Source organism: Cyphomyrmex costatus, unplaced genomic scaffold, assembly GCF_001594065.2.
Source record: "Cyphomyrmex costatus isolate MS0001 unplaced genomic scaffold, Ccosl1.0 scaffold505, whole genome shotgun sequence".
Lineage (NCBI taxonomy): Eukaryota > Metazoa > Arthropoda > Insecta > Hymenoptera > Formicidae > Cyphomyrmex > Cyphomyrmex costatus.
Genome location: NW_017279311.1, coordinates 284,680 through 299,522, shown reverse-complemented (window position 1 = coordinate 299,522; position 14,843 = coordinate 284,680).

The window sequence follows — 14,843 nt, the reverse complement described above, 5'->3', positions numbered from 1 at the left end:
TTCGCAACATATATTGCCTTCGCCTGAAATTTTAATATCTTATTTTGTTTTCGCGGAGCATAGAAAAATGAAACGAAATGAATTGAGTTTCGTTGATTGGAGAATGTAAATTTTATTTTCATTTCAACATTTCATTTCAATAACTCGCTGCAGTATTCTGTACACAAACATTGCCGCGGAATATCGTTGTCCGAGCTGGCCGTATACAATTCGACATATCCATTATTATGTTTTCACGTATGTATGCCTTCCGAAACGGTTTTTATATTATTGGTTTTCAAATTAAACCGCTTAGAATTTATAGATCGCTGATAATACTCGAGGCATCGAGAATATTTAATTATACGATTGAATATTTTTAAAAAGAAGAATGACAGCGAGTGGCTTATCCAGCCTATTACATACGAAGGGCAAGCGAGCATATACAGACCGCACGATGCGCATCTTACATATATCAGCATTACAGAAAGAATTTAAAAACGAAATTCGGGCAGAATACGACTAGTCCTTTTATATAATATAATAATGCGTTCAGTCTAGTGACCTGAATACAACTTTTCTTCTAGTCGAGATGTCTACGCGATGCGTTAATACTGCAGTGTACACATCACGCATCGCTTCGTACGTTAGTAAAAATATAAAAAAGGTAGCGTCTCGTGAGAATAAAAATTGTAGTTTAAAATGTACTAGAAAAAGAAGTTGCAGTGCCTCGTATATATAAATACGGATATAATATATATGTATATGATTTATGGAAATATTTCGTACGTTTAATTCTTTTAGACAGTGGTACGTATATGTAGCTCAAGCTGATATCGATATTTTTTCTATCTATACGTCTATGAACGATTAACCGATCGGCCCGATCGATCGCCACACATTTCGTTTCCTCGAGTGCATTAATCATTGTTACATCGCGAGAAGATTTGCAAGTCATGACACTTGTAACTTACATATACAGCATACCGGTAATGCATTTCTCCGATTTTGAAGCGGAAAACCGGGAAAACGTAACATCGTCTCGCAAACTTAGACAAGATCATAATGGAATAATATATTATGTTATATATATATATATATATATATGTATGTATGTGCGTATATAAAATTGTGCATCATACAACGCGATAAAATATATATCCAATCTAATGTTAAATACAATTCAAGATATATGAGTTATCATATAAGTTTATCAATAATAATATATATAAACTAAGAGAATAATATTTTATTTCACATTTGAAATTTATAAAATTTTCATTTTTAACATTCATATTTTTATTTCATAAATTTAAAACACATAATACGCATTACGTATCTAACTTTCTTCTTTATAAATCTATAACATGCGTCATTTGAATTTGAACAATAAAGTTTTTAATCATTTAAATTTAAGAACGCGATTAAAATTATTCAATTTTTAATCAATAACTTTCTTGTCTTATCTATCTACCATTTTAAAGTTCGATAAATCTTCATAAAATGTCTTACTTCGCGTCTTCGGAACATTATATTCCTGTTCCATGTACTTTCTCTTCCCATTTTCTCTTCAACGTTCGCTAATTTTTATAAATATATTTAATCTAATAGAGTGCACATTAAAACGGATTTGTTATCTCGATGAATCGTCGCTATTCCGCGCGTCACGCTCCAATCGTAAATGAATTTTTACGAAAGTGATTAATAAGGAACGATCGATCGGCCGATTGGTTAACGCGATGCACTTATAACACTTTCAAGCGGGTCTCTCTAAGCTACGACCCTTTTTAGAATTTCCATGTGTGGCTTTGAGACGTTGGTCCACTTAGTTTAGTAAGTTATTATCACCTTTTATTAATGTAATGTCGCGCTCGCGAACGCACGCGAACGGGTGAAATCTAGAATAACATCGATCTCTCGCTACGATCGCAAATGGATGATATAGCCGGGAATCGAAAACCGATATTAATTTCGGGCTATGGTTTGTAATCCTTTCCCAGTTGAACGGCAAAACTTTTAATCGTATCACCACGAAATGCATAAATCACAAAATGGGGGAAGATATAACCCGATACATTAATCGCATTAGCTGGTATTTTTCGATTCGAAAGAGTTGCTCAGCACTGTTTACAATAATAAATCACAAGTATACAATGTGTGTGTGTGTGTGTGTGTGTGTGTGTGTGTGTGTGTGTGTGTGTGTGTGCGCGTGCACTCGAATATTTGATCTTAATACCTAAATCGGATATGATATCCGATTTGGATATATTTAATTATCCGAGAATTTGTAAAATGTGTTTGTCGATATTTCCGAATTCTTATATGTTTATTAACGTTTACACAAGTTATTATAACGAAACGTTTTTTCTTGTGAAAAGAACGTTTTATTTTAATAAAACGTTCATTACCATTTACGTTAAGTTACCATTACGTTCTCCAGTTTTATTACACAGTAATTCTCAAACGAAAGCGGGCGAAGTAAGAACGCCGATCTATCACGGAGAGGCATCGATTTTCCGATTCCCCGCAGATGGACACCAAAACGCGAGTCGTATTTTCTCAGCGGGTGTCGCTGTCGATAGCGTTCGTTGTTCCCGCTTGAAATGAATTCGTCGCACCTTAATTCGTGCCAGAAAATCGTCGGAAGTTCATTAATTACGCCTATCTGATTTTCAGGAGAACGACCTACGGAGTATAATCGGTCGGCTTCGTTCTCCTTACGTCGCTGCGGGTCCTCCCGTCCGAGCAACGCCTTTGTGCCGGGGCAGAGCACAGAACGTCATTAACGAACAGCAATTACTTTCCAAGAGATAATGACGCCACGACGCTCGCGCAACGCCGAGCGACGCTCGTTGTCCGTAAAAACGCGACGTGCGTCGCGCCCCGTGCGAATGTCGGCCGTTGAAATGGATATACCGGAGCGCAAACGCATCGCAAATATTAATCGTGTATCGAATATTTATGCTTTCCACGCGTTGAATTAATCCACCGCTTGCATTGATATATAGGTAATAAATCGCGATTGGAAGATGCGAAAATGGAAATGGCATTTAACCATTTTAGTATTTTAGCTCGGATTCGAAAAATATCGAATAAAACGGTAGAGAAATTAAAAAAAAAAAATAAATGGATTTAACAGATGATATTCCACATTTTAATAATTCGGAAAGAGCCAACTTTGTGTTCTATCCATAAAACATAAGTTTTTATGAAAGTTATTATATAGGTATAATAAAATGCGGTTTATTCACTGCATCAAAAATATCATACTAATACAATAGTCATTATACAAAACAGTTATTGCAAGAAATTTGTATTCTTTTTTCTAGATTTCAGTAAATAATTACAAGTTATAAAAAATTTATTTTAAATTACAGGGCATACTAGATACCCTCAATACTATCCAGACAAGATTAGGAATTATTTAGGTAAAAGACATATTTTCTATCATGAGAAAGTTTTCAGTTTGATTACCAGTTGCGGGAATTAAAATCGTAATACCACTTGGGTGTGCATTAAACAAGTGAGATGATGAATAATCTACGTAATGGAATGTAAATAATTAAAATGCAAACAAAGAGTGATAAAACAAATAACGTCCACCTACACAACTGCAAAGCTTGCATTATATATATACAATTGCGTATCAAACCCGATATGTCAAATGCTGGATGTATCGTGGAGGCAGCAGGCAGAGCGCGAGAGACAATATTTGCGTAAATAAAAAGCGTTATCGTCTTAACGTAGTGACGCAAGGCAAGACGCTATTCTCCTGTATCTCGTGCAACATTCTCTTAAAGTTCTAACTTCGTTTTGAAGGAAAGAAGGAGAGACAAGATTCGCGGCTTACCGCGCGATAATATCGCGTAGGATGCGATTGAGGAACGCAGCTTTTGGCACTCCCGACGGGGCGAAAAGTTCGCTGCTAGCATCTCTCACTGTCTGAGATGCTCGGTATTCCGGAACCTCTCACGTGGATTTACCTTCCTCCGCGCGAGCCTGACGTATTTCTAGATGTGGCCCAGTGTAGTTACCGAACTTGCTACGAGTCGGCTGCAAGTGAGGAGGAATGCATAGAACGGTTGTTCGAAGGGTGAAAAAATGTCTCTCTGGTATGTGTGACGCGTGTCTAGACGGCTCTACTCTGTAATGATATTTATATCCCTCATACTACTAGTGCCTATTTCATTGCCTATTCGACATTGGGAGAATCGAGAGTGTATCAAGTAGGCAATCATACGATTCCTTTGGGATTGGAGTTATAAAATTAAGAGTTTGTTTAAAATTCTACATAATGAAACAAATGAAATTATTCCAACGTACATTTCTGTAGCTAGACAGATAAGAGGTGACAATTTCAGAAACATTCTTCGTAAAGCAAAATATAATAAATTAAGAATTCGTTCAAAAAAATATAATCTCGTGTTCGACGCGCATACGTCATAAACTGTCTATAGAGCTATTTGAGCTAGCTGTGCATGGAACATTGTTCTAATCTTATCTCTTTCCGTACAACATTACGTACGAAATATGAACGAAATCGTTTGTTACGATATCCCATGCAAAAGCTATCTATAAAACGATCTTCGTACGCGAAGTGTAGGATGATAGTAAAGGATTCAGTTCGCATAGTAATTGTTCGCGTTTAATCGTAAAACTTACAAGAGCACGCAGAGCTTTTTTCCACTACGAACAATATATCTTTTATGCTTTAAAAATTCAAGCGTGTGCCGTTACAAAAATCGCGCGATATTTAACTCTTTCTGCGCTGCACTTGAACACACCGATGTGGATCAGCTGATAAATTTCGATGTACCCTCGCGTGAGAACAGTTTACGCACAAACACGAAACTGTTCCGTCCTACGTGAAATGCTAAAAGTTGCTAGATGTGGAACGTCACTAACATTTCTTGCTTTTTGATCCCAATTTGTCATATAGGCGTATTCTATACTTTCTCGGTTTAACTCATTCAACTGGAAAGTTTATTTACGTTATTTTATTCGAAAGCGTTGTAGACTAGCTTCCTCAAAAACTCTATCGAGATACAATTCTCCGGATAATATTCGAGTTTATCGGAAACGTTTGATAATAACCGGACTTATACTGCTCGCCAGATAAGCGGTTTATACATAGGTATATATAGTACATTCGTACTAACGCTTACGCATCTTGCGAAAAGGAAATCTTTAACCGTGCAAGCGGAATTCTATCAGAATTCTACCTGAGGCACGGGATACGCTTCGGGTAGAATTCTGATAGAATCTCATAAAGAATTTTTCTTTGCCTCGCGGCAAAGCGAACCGAGCGAGAACGTCCTCCAACGAGCGAGCGTATTCGACCTCCGCGATCGAAATACAAGATCCGAGATGCTTTCCCAAGTTAACGCTGATTGCACGAGTACTTTGCGGATAATTCTCGCCGACCTGATTCGCGGCAGCGAATTACGTATACATCGGCGAAAGCTCTCAGCTCGCGCTCGTCGTTTCGACAAATCGAAATTGGAAGCCGCGCCCTCGCGGAGAAACTTGCGCGCACGCAAAAAAGATCCGCTCGCTGAGAACGCGGGAGAAACTTCCGGTCCAGACAACTAACAACGACAAGTCCCCTCTGGACGAGGGATATATATATCTTTTCTATCTCTCACAAGGACCCCGCCGCCAAGCACGGCGATTTCTTTCGAGACAACGTTTTTGTCGCAATTACTACGTAACGATCGCGGCGAGCATCGTTCACCGTTGCTCGACTTAATCGGGAGACTCGCGAACGCGGTCGACTTGCATCCCGAGAGTTCCTGTTTGCCTTTATTATTCTTATCCAGCGCGCATTTGCTTCCCGGAAAGGAACGTTTTTGTCCGTCGTTGTGTGGTAGTCTAAGACGCACGATTTGCTTACTAGTTTGCCGTCCTCCTTTTCCAAAACCCCGCGATTCGGCTATCCTCAATTAATTTTTCCTTATGCAGAAATAATTTTTATGCCATCTGCAAATTTAAACTCCTCATTGTTAATGAAAATAAAGAACAGTTTTTAGAATAGAAATAAAAAAGTCTCTAAATTATTTGTTCAAATAATTCTAGAAATTCTTAATTTAATTTCTGTTACTGAATAATGTATTATAATTATCTTATCTGATGGTATTTTACAAGATTGAGCTACCGTATTTATAGAATATTATGGATCTCACAGAGATTTGTAAAGAAATAAAATGAAAGGAAAATTTACAATCGGACTGCATAAAAATTGGATCGCGTTTTACAACGATTGATAAACATTACAAGTCTCCCCTCAGCATTGTGCTACACTAATCGAACTGCGATTCGAATCTCAGCTCGACTGTGGTTGTCAGTCTTCGTGTAGCTATTATTTCCTTTTGTGTACAGAGTTTGAAAGCATTGCAACTGGGCGAGCGAGCGTCGCAGACAGTCGCCCGCCATCGCTTGACAATCGAAAGATCTCAATCGTGATGCGACCTACATCTCTACAGAAATTTTACTTCGCTTATTAAGCTTTCTTCCCCGCTTCTGTTCGTGTTAAATTTATGGGAGAGGTGAGAGAAAGGAGAAATCTAATTGTAAGATAAATATGCGCGTAATTCGATTACGTTCGGATAATAAATTTATAATAATCACCACAAGCATCAGGAAATTGCTCCCTTGTCAATAAATCAACCGAGTTATGTAGACAGTAATCGAGCCCAGCAATTTGTATCCCCGATTCATCATACCTTCCTCCTGTATATCCCGCATAGCTCGCAAGCAAATTCGACGTGAGTCACAAGATAATAATTTAATGAAGATCAACAGTATTGCTCAAAAGTTTTAACAAATGGTAAAATTTGTAGAATAAACAGATAAAAAAATAGAAAAATTATGTTCACATTTTATTTTAGAGATATTTGTAAAATTAATATTTCTAAAAAATAAAATATAATATTCCAACTCTCATCAGAATTTACGTCACAATAAACTAACACTAGCACACGAAGTTTATTAATCGAATAATTTATTCGAATAATTATTAATCGATTAATCGAAGTTTATTCAACCACTAGCACACGTTTTTGTAGATTGTGCTTGTGTTCCTTCCACTCTTCTTTATACATTGATGATCGTAGAATAGGATATTATATTTGCTCACAATTTTTAACTTTGACTAAATATTTACTCACTAGAGTTTGTTTTAAATTTTCTTACATTTTCTTCATTTCTTTACGGAAATTAAATTAAAGATGTAATATATGTCAACATTTCTTTAGTTCAAATATAAAAAAGAACACTCAATAAATGAATGTATTGGCAAGCAACTGATTTATGTTTGTTTAAACAGTATTTAATGAAACTGTTGAATGGTACTGTATATTATTACGAGATAGTGTTTATTATACAAAATCCTATTATTACTTCTTAAATTTTTTTTGCATCGCTCGATTTATAGATTTCCAAATTATTTATCAAACTTAAATTTCACTTTGAATTAATAAATATTTTTCTTTCAAATTTCTATTTGAGTACCTAGATTTTATGAATGTATTTTTTTAGAATGTATATTTTATCTCGTTTCCACAATAAGTAGTTGAAACAACAAGACCAAATTTGCAAGTGTATGGGATTTATAACGTTTTCGTTTTGCAAGATTCAAATAAAACACTTTTGCTACGAACTAAACTCCAGAGGTGCAAAAAGACAACAAAAATTTATTTTTCGTGTATAATTTAATTAAACTTTGCTTCAAGCTGAAACTTAATAACTTACTGATGTTTAATTAAAATAAAAGCTTGTGGAGTAAATAATATTAATGTAATAAAAATAAATACATAATATAAATAAATTTGAACATCCTCCAACGCGCAAACTAAAACTAAAAATCTATGTATTATGTATTTTTATTGCTACAATTTATTCGCTTGCAAATGTGGCATACTAATATAGTTACATGTTACTTTTACGAATGATCGCCTCACGTATATATTCAAATCAGATCATTTCCACGTGTCAAAGATGCTCAACGAGCTGCTGTTCGAAGCCCGCTACCTTTCCCGAAGGGTAGGCAAAATGTATATTTATACCCTAACGGAAACTAATGGGGCTTCGTTTCAAACGGAGAGGATTACGAATGTCAGACGGAATGAGCGATCGCACGTCCGCTTCGAGGAGGATTCCTAGACCTGGCTATCTGGTTGAGACATCAGGGATCGCGGCGTAGTTCACGCGGAACGCGCATTGTCCAAGCGTGTTCGGCGAGCGTACGTGCGAGTACACGAGGGACTGAGTATGCGACGTTACCACTGTCCGCAGTGATTTACGAAGCTCGCGGGCTCGCGCCAGCAAACCCACGCGTTACGTTCTCGCCCTCGAGCGGATACGTGCGCACGGATACGGCGACGATCGTATCCGGGGACGTCCGGTTTGCGCAGGCCACACCAACCTCTATAATTCATGTCGCCTGCTGGAAACGCCACTGGGATCTTCATCGGCGGAAGAGCCCCAGTGGCAGGTCTTGATTGTTAGCTCTTTCGGGTACCGCCGGGATATTCCGCGCTGCACGTTCGATGATTCTTGCTGAACAAGCAAATCGAAAATGTCAAACTCGAATGAAAATATATTATGTAATAAGACCGTAATACACACATTTTCTGTTACGTATATAGATTTAAGAAACATTTTAGATTTTTGAGAGAGATTGGGATTTCTCAAATGAAAAAACGTAATTCGTAATTTGTTGTAAGAGTTTTCAGAACTAACGATAAATTATATTGTAAATATTTCTATATTACGGCAAGACAAAGAATTTTGAATAAAATTAACGAGCGACTTGAAAATATAAAATAATCATGAAATACAATATCAAATAAAAATATATTCTATTATATATATATTTGATATAAAGATTTAAATGGATTTTTAAAGTCAAGATATTGACTTTCTATAAAACAAATGGCTAACAATTCAAATAATGTGAATTTGTTATAAAAGATCACAAAGCTGAGCTTATACTTATACATCACAATAAGCCAGAGGGAATTTTGAATAAAATCAGCGAACGAATTGTGAAAATATCAAATTAAAAATATATCCTATTATATATGCAGATTTAAAAGTATTATTTAAAATAAGATATTGATCTTTCTGTAAAAATGAGAACAGATAATATAATTTGTTATAAGAGAATACAAAGGTATATTGCGCTTTGTTCGTTAAAGTAAATAATTCTGAATAAAATAGATAAAGATAAAGGAAATCAATAAAATAAATAAAGGAATAATGGATTTCTTTATAAAAAAAAAGAATTGTATTGTATTATCATCATGTTTTTATATTTATGTATTTGTTTCTAATATTATATTTCAACGTCAAAGACAAATGCACGTTGCACGTCTCTCTTTGGAGAATTAATGCGACTGTCATTTTAATGGAATTTCTGTTTGGAACGTAATTTTTGCCCTTTGAGATCATCAGTCGCCTGTCTGAGCGCATGAAAATTCAATTAATCGATCAACCATGCGTATGTACGCGCCCGCGGGCTCTCGAGCGACAGATAAAATAAACGCGGCATGGAGGAAGCTGTGGAGAGGTTTCCGGGTTAATTAGTCTGTCAATGCGGCCCGCTCGCTCTGCACGGGACAATATGTGGGAAAAAAAGGGGGAAAAAAAAAAGAACGGGGACGGTTGATTCGACAGCAATCTCGTCCCTTTCGAATGGCGTGATATATCGTGCTGTCTGATACTGTCGTGCACCACGCATCTAGATATCTGCATCTTGTTCGTTGTTTCGCGTTTACGTCACGCGCATACATCCACAAACGCCCGAGTGCATCAAATCTACGTGACACCGTGGAATTTTTTTCAATTTTTCAGTCGGACCGAAAGCGCGATATTAGCATCTCGCGATTCGCCGCAGGTTGAAAAAGAACTTTCGCGGTATTTAATCACTTTACTTTCTGGCGCCGACTACATCAAATTATCGGCGTTTTTAAAAATAATTTGCCTAATTGTAAACTTACATGTGAATTTCTGTCAACTTGAAATATTGAATTTCCTCAAAAGCTCTACCATTTCATGTTGGCGTTGCGTCAAATAAAAGTAACGTTAAATAATTAATTATAAATGTTTGTAATTATTTCTTGATAGTACGGCGTATAGATAAAAAAAGAACTAGTTAAGATATGACGTTTATAATTAATTGAAAATAGAAATCAAATACTTGCGAGTACTTAGTTAGATTGGTATCTATTTAAATGAAGAAACTTCACGAAGTGTGCCTCTCTTATTTTAATTGTAGATTTGTAAAGTTAATGTCCGTTTCCACCAATGTAGATTAACTTTAATCTCGATTCAACTTACTCTTCATCTTTTTTTAATTCTTGTAAGAATACAAAAAGATGAAAATTAAATTAAATCGTGGTTAAAGTTAATACATATTGATAGATCAAAGTTAAATAATTTATACTAGTAGAAACAAGCGCATCGATTTTTTTTTATTATTTATGTAAATCCAAACCCACAATTATCTAATATTTATACTGTAAAGATTTGGATTCTGAAGTGAGCCGAATAGAGATATTCACGCCTGAAACTATCGCTTGCGTTTTTAACTTTTCCCACTAACTGGATTTCATCGCTATATTGACTAATAAAATCATGCGGTAGAAACACGATCATACGGATCTTGCAAACAAGATTCGTCTCTCTACACAAACACGGCATTTTCCCAAATATATATTATTGCCGCTGCAATAATTCCATTGAGAACTAATCAAATGGTACGGAGCTTTCAATATATGAAAGCGTTTATCAGATATATTAAATTTAATTAATTTAAGTTAATTTATTAAAGTTGAAAAAATGAATTTCTAAGATATAATAGTATCGTTTTCAAGAATTATTTATTAAATAAAAATCATGACACTAATTATAGAAACAAATATGAATAGAAAAAAATAAATGGAATAATGAATAGAACTATTGTGAATAAAAAAAGTCTCAACAAATGATTGATAATAAAATGGGATGAAAAGTTAAATTAAAAATCTACTGAGATAATAAAGGGACAATGGAATTCATTATTAAAAATGTACGGAGTTCTGGAACTAAAGCGTGGGTCGCAAGAATGCCTTCGTGTTAATATTGAACAGAAGCTGTCAACTGAACATCGTCAACTGTATTTCGTTTACTAGCTTTCATTAATGCAGTGGTATAGCTCGTGCAAACAATTCTACTATGTCTACCGCACAATGTGCACTGTAAGGTGTGCTGTAAAGTAAAACCAATACGGTCTCGACACACATTCTCAGTTAATAGCACCAAGGCATCCCTGACGTCGTTAAGTCAATACTCGATCTTACGGCTCTATATGGTGGTAATTAACAACTTGTATAGTTCAGTTAAGTGTATAACCGATACACACCTAAGATATGTTAGTCGCTCCTGTAACGAAGTAATTAATATCCGATGACGTAAATAAATTCTAGACTTGATGAGATATTCGAATAACTGTATATTATATTAGATAAACTATAATTGCATAAAGAATTCAATATTACAAATAACGATTACGATTTACGTATCTAAAGTAACACACGTTTAGCAATCCAAGTCCGACATACAAAATTTTCATTTCAAATTGCTAGATCATGTCAAATTTACACAAAGTGTATCAATACACAATTATCGCTGCACTTCCGATTGCGCTTTCGGTGTACATACAATTATCGTTGCATTTTCAATTGAAAACAATAAAGTTCGAGTACTAAATTATACGACAATCCATCAAATTTCACCGATGACGATGAACAAAGAAGAGAAAAGCAGTCTTTTAATGATGCCAAATGCTAGATAATAAAATAAGGGATGAAGCGATTAATGACTGATGAGAAATTGATGACCAAATTAATACAGAACGATGTCGAAATTTGAGAGGATGGCGGACAGGAACTCGCTTAGGGTTCAACGAGAGTTAACTACGGATCAGAACCATTCCCGACGGGTTTCACGTCGACATCATAAACATGATGATTAAGACATGTGGGCGAGTCGTTATTCACGCCACGGTCTGCATGTACTGAGAATCGGCGAACGCGCCGCTCGTTTCGATGCAATGTGCTTTAATGATGTTACGGACTCTCGACGAGGATGAGCGAGGGGGATGACCACGGCTTGTTGACCCATTTTGGACTTTGTGCACGGCCCGCAACTTCGTTGCGGCCACCGGCGTGTTGCCGTCCGATGCAGTAACTTCGCGTATTATCGCAATAAGAACTTCGTTGGTTTCTGTCGTTCCCGCAATCCGTCCGTTCCGTCCGCGCATACAAACCTGCGAAGCCCGATCGGATTTCACAACCGGACGTCCGTACGGACGGAGAAGATGGCGGTCCTAAGCTTTAGCTTCACCTTAAAATTGGAAAACGTAATTCCACCGGTCGTAAAGGCGATTTAACTCGAAAATTCGACGTGAGAGCCACAAGCCCGCTGATGAAATGAGGACGAATTTTCGGAGTCGCGTTTGGGAGTTTAAGCAATCGGCGAAATTTCCTGATCGTAAAAGAAGCAAAAGATGAACTGAGAACGTTGATTTCATTCGTATATTACGACAAATGACGCTTGTATTAATAAAAGAATGAATTCAAGATGTTTTACTTCGTAGATCTCTCCCCTTTGACATCTATTATCGGACAGATCTCCCTTAATACCGCACTTTGCTTCAAGCGAAATCAATTATCTCCAAGTCTGAGAGCTTGTCACTGGATTGCATAACAAGCGATAATAGCTTCTGTATTGATATTCATTGCGAGTACTCCGGACTCCGTAATGATACGCTGGACGCGCAATTAATGCCTGATTAATTAGGTATTAATTAAATTAACGGTTAATTATATATAATAGAACGTACAATAGCTATAATAGAATCATCTGCGTTCTCTTTAAATTTGAATCAGCACTGACAATCAGTCCTAAGTATGCCACTGATAATCAGTGAATGAAATGTGAAATTTCTAACCTAGCTAACTTCGCTTTAAATGAATTCAATGTATATGGTATTGGAATATTAAAATTGACAATTATACAATGTTCAAATTTTCTTTTTTTTTTTTTAAGTTAAAATTCACTGATTCAAATTTAGAGAGTTTGAATCAAAACATGCTACATGAGCACATATCTGATTGTGTTAAAAAAAAATCTCTTCCATCGTTTATTTTAGAACGACGCAAAAAAACCTGACTTACAATTGCAGAGTCAGTGTTAGAGATCATTTCGATTAAATACAATGAGTTCCACCATCATCTGCCTCGTATGAAATATATCGGCATCGTATCTTTTCGATAATTTAATCCAATACGCCAATTTTCAATTGTCATCGTGAACATGACAAGCAATTACACTTGCGACTTTAAGAATCGATATGTAATACGGAGCGAAAAACTTCACAATTCGTTTAATTTCATTTTCTTCTTTAATTTCATTTTTTATCTCTTTCCGCGCTCAAGAACCGACCCTGCTCGAAAGCTCGTCTCTTGTGAAATAGGAACTTGCGAAGGAGGTTGATCTCGCAGATGTCGTCGATCAAACAATACCTCTTCGATGAGGAAGATCCCGCGTGTGTGATGCTCATACGCGCAATAGCGTGTCATTGTCGTTGATGTCGAGCAACGGTCGATGATTGCCGCTGACGTTGCCGGATGCGTTACCATGATGATCCGAGTAACGGCCGAGGTCCTGAAGAATTCTGTATGAGGGGCGTAGTAGTTGTTATCGCCTGGAGGCACGGAAGTCAGCACTAGGCTATGCGAGAGTGACCACGCCTTCAGGTTCCGGCGACCAACAGTTGTCAGATAGCCAGCAGCCGATCACTACGGTGAAGAAGCCGATCAAGAGAGCCACGATGATGTAAATCTCCGCCTGTCCCAGCGAATCTGTTCAACACACGCGTGACGTGCTCGTGAAACGCACTCGATACTTGCTTGAAACGTGCGTGAGGTCAAGGGGTAATTAAGCTTCGCTTAATAGCTTCAAGGCTGAAAGGTCGCATGCATTATCATGGGAGGATCATCAGTGCATACGTTAGGTGCTAATACACATGCTTGTTGCTTCATCCCCTTCAGGTATAATTTGTTATCTCGAGTGCGCATATACGGTACAATTGAATTAATTGCATCAGACGTTATACAGCGTTTGGGGAAATGTACAACGGAGTTTGTGAAATCAAAGCAAAATCAAATACAGCGGAATAGCATAGCTACATGGAAGAAATTACAGTTCGAAAATAAAAATAAAAGCTGAAAATCGCCTTTAGGTTCAATATGTTTTTCGCTTGTTTTTCATTAATCCAAGAGAAATTTAGTTATTTTACAATATCAATTTTTATAGGACCGCTAAATTTCAGACCGAATGAGACGATGCTACAGCGGTCTAAGCTAACGGATCACGGGTGCTTCTAAATAACTGTGTGTGAATTTATATACTATACGAATGTAATTCTTCGATTGCGCATTGAAATATTTTTTTCAGACTTGAAACGCAACACTAATAAACTACCGCAATAATATCACGAGTTTAATTAACTAACAATTTAACAATTATTGATGCTGTTTACGTATCTTATATCGATCTTACTTGAATAATCTATTAAAAACTGTAAATAATTAATTTTTTGCTACGAAAAATATTACCTCGGCCGGAAGTTAAACCCGGATCTCTGGCATTCCGTTAATTATTTTAGCCAGTAATCGGCAAACTATAGTAGTTATAACATATTGATCAGCAACATTTAGGAGTTTCAATCAAGCATAGCATTAAGCTAGCATTAGATTAATTGATTATTTGGCTGACAAATTGCAAATTCGCTGATTTGAATTCGATAAAAACAAAATTCC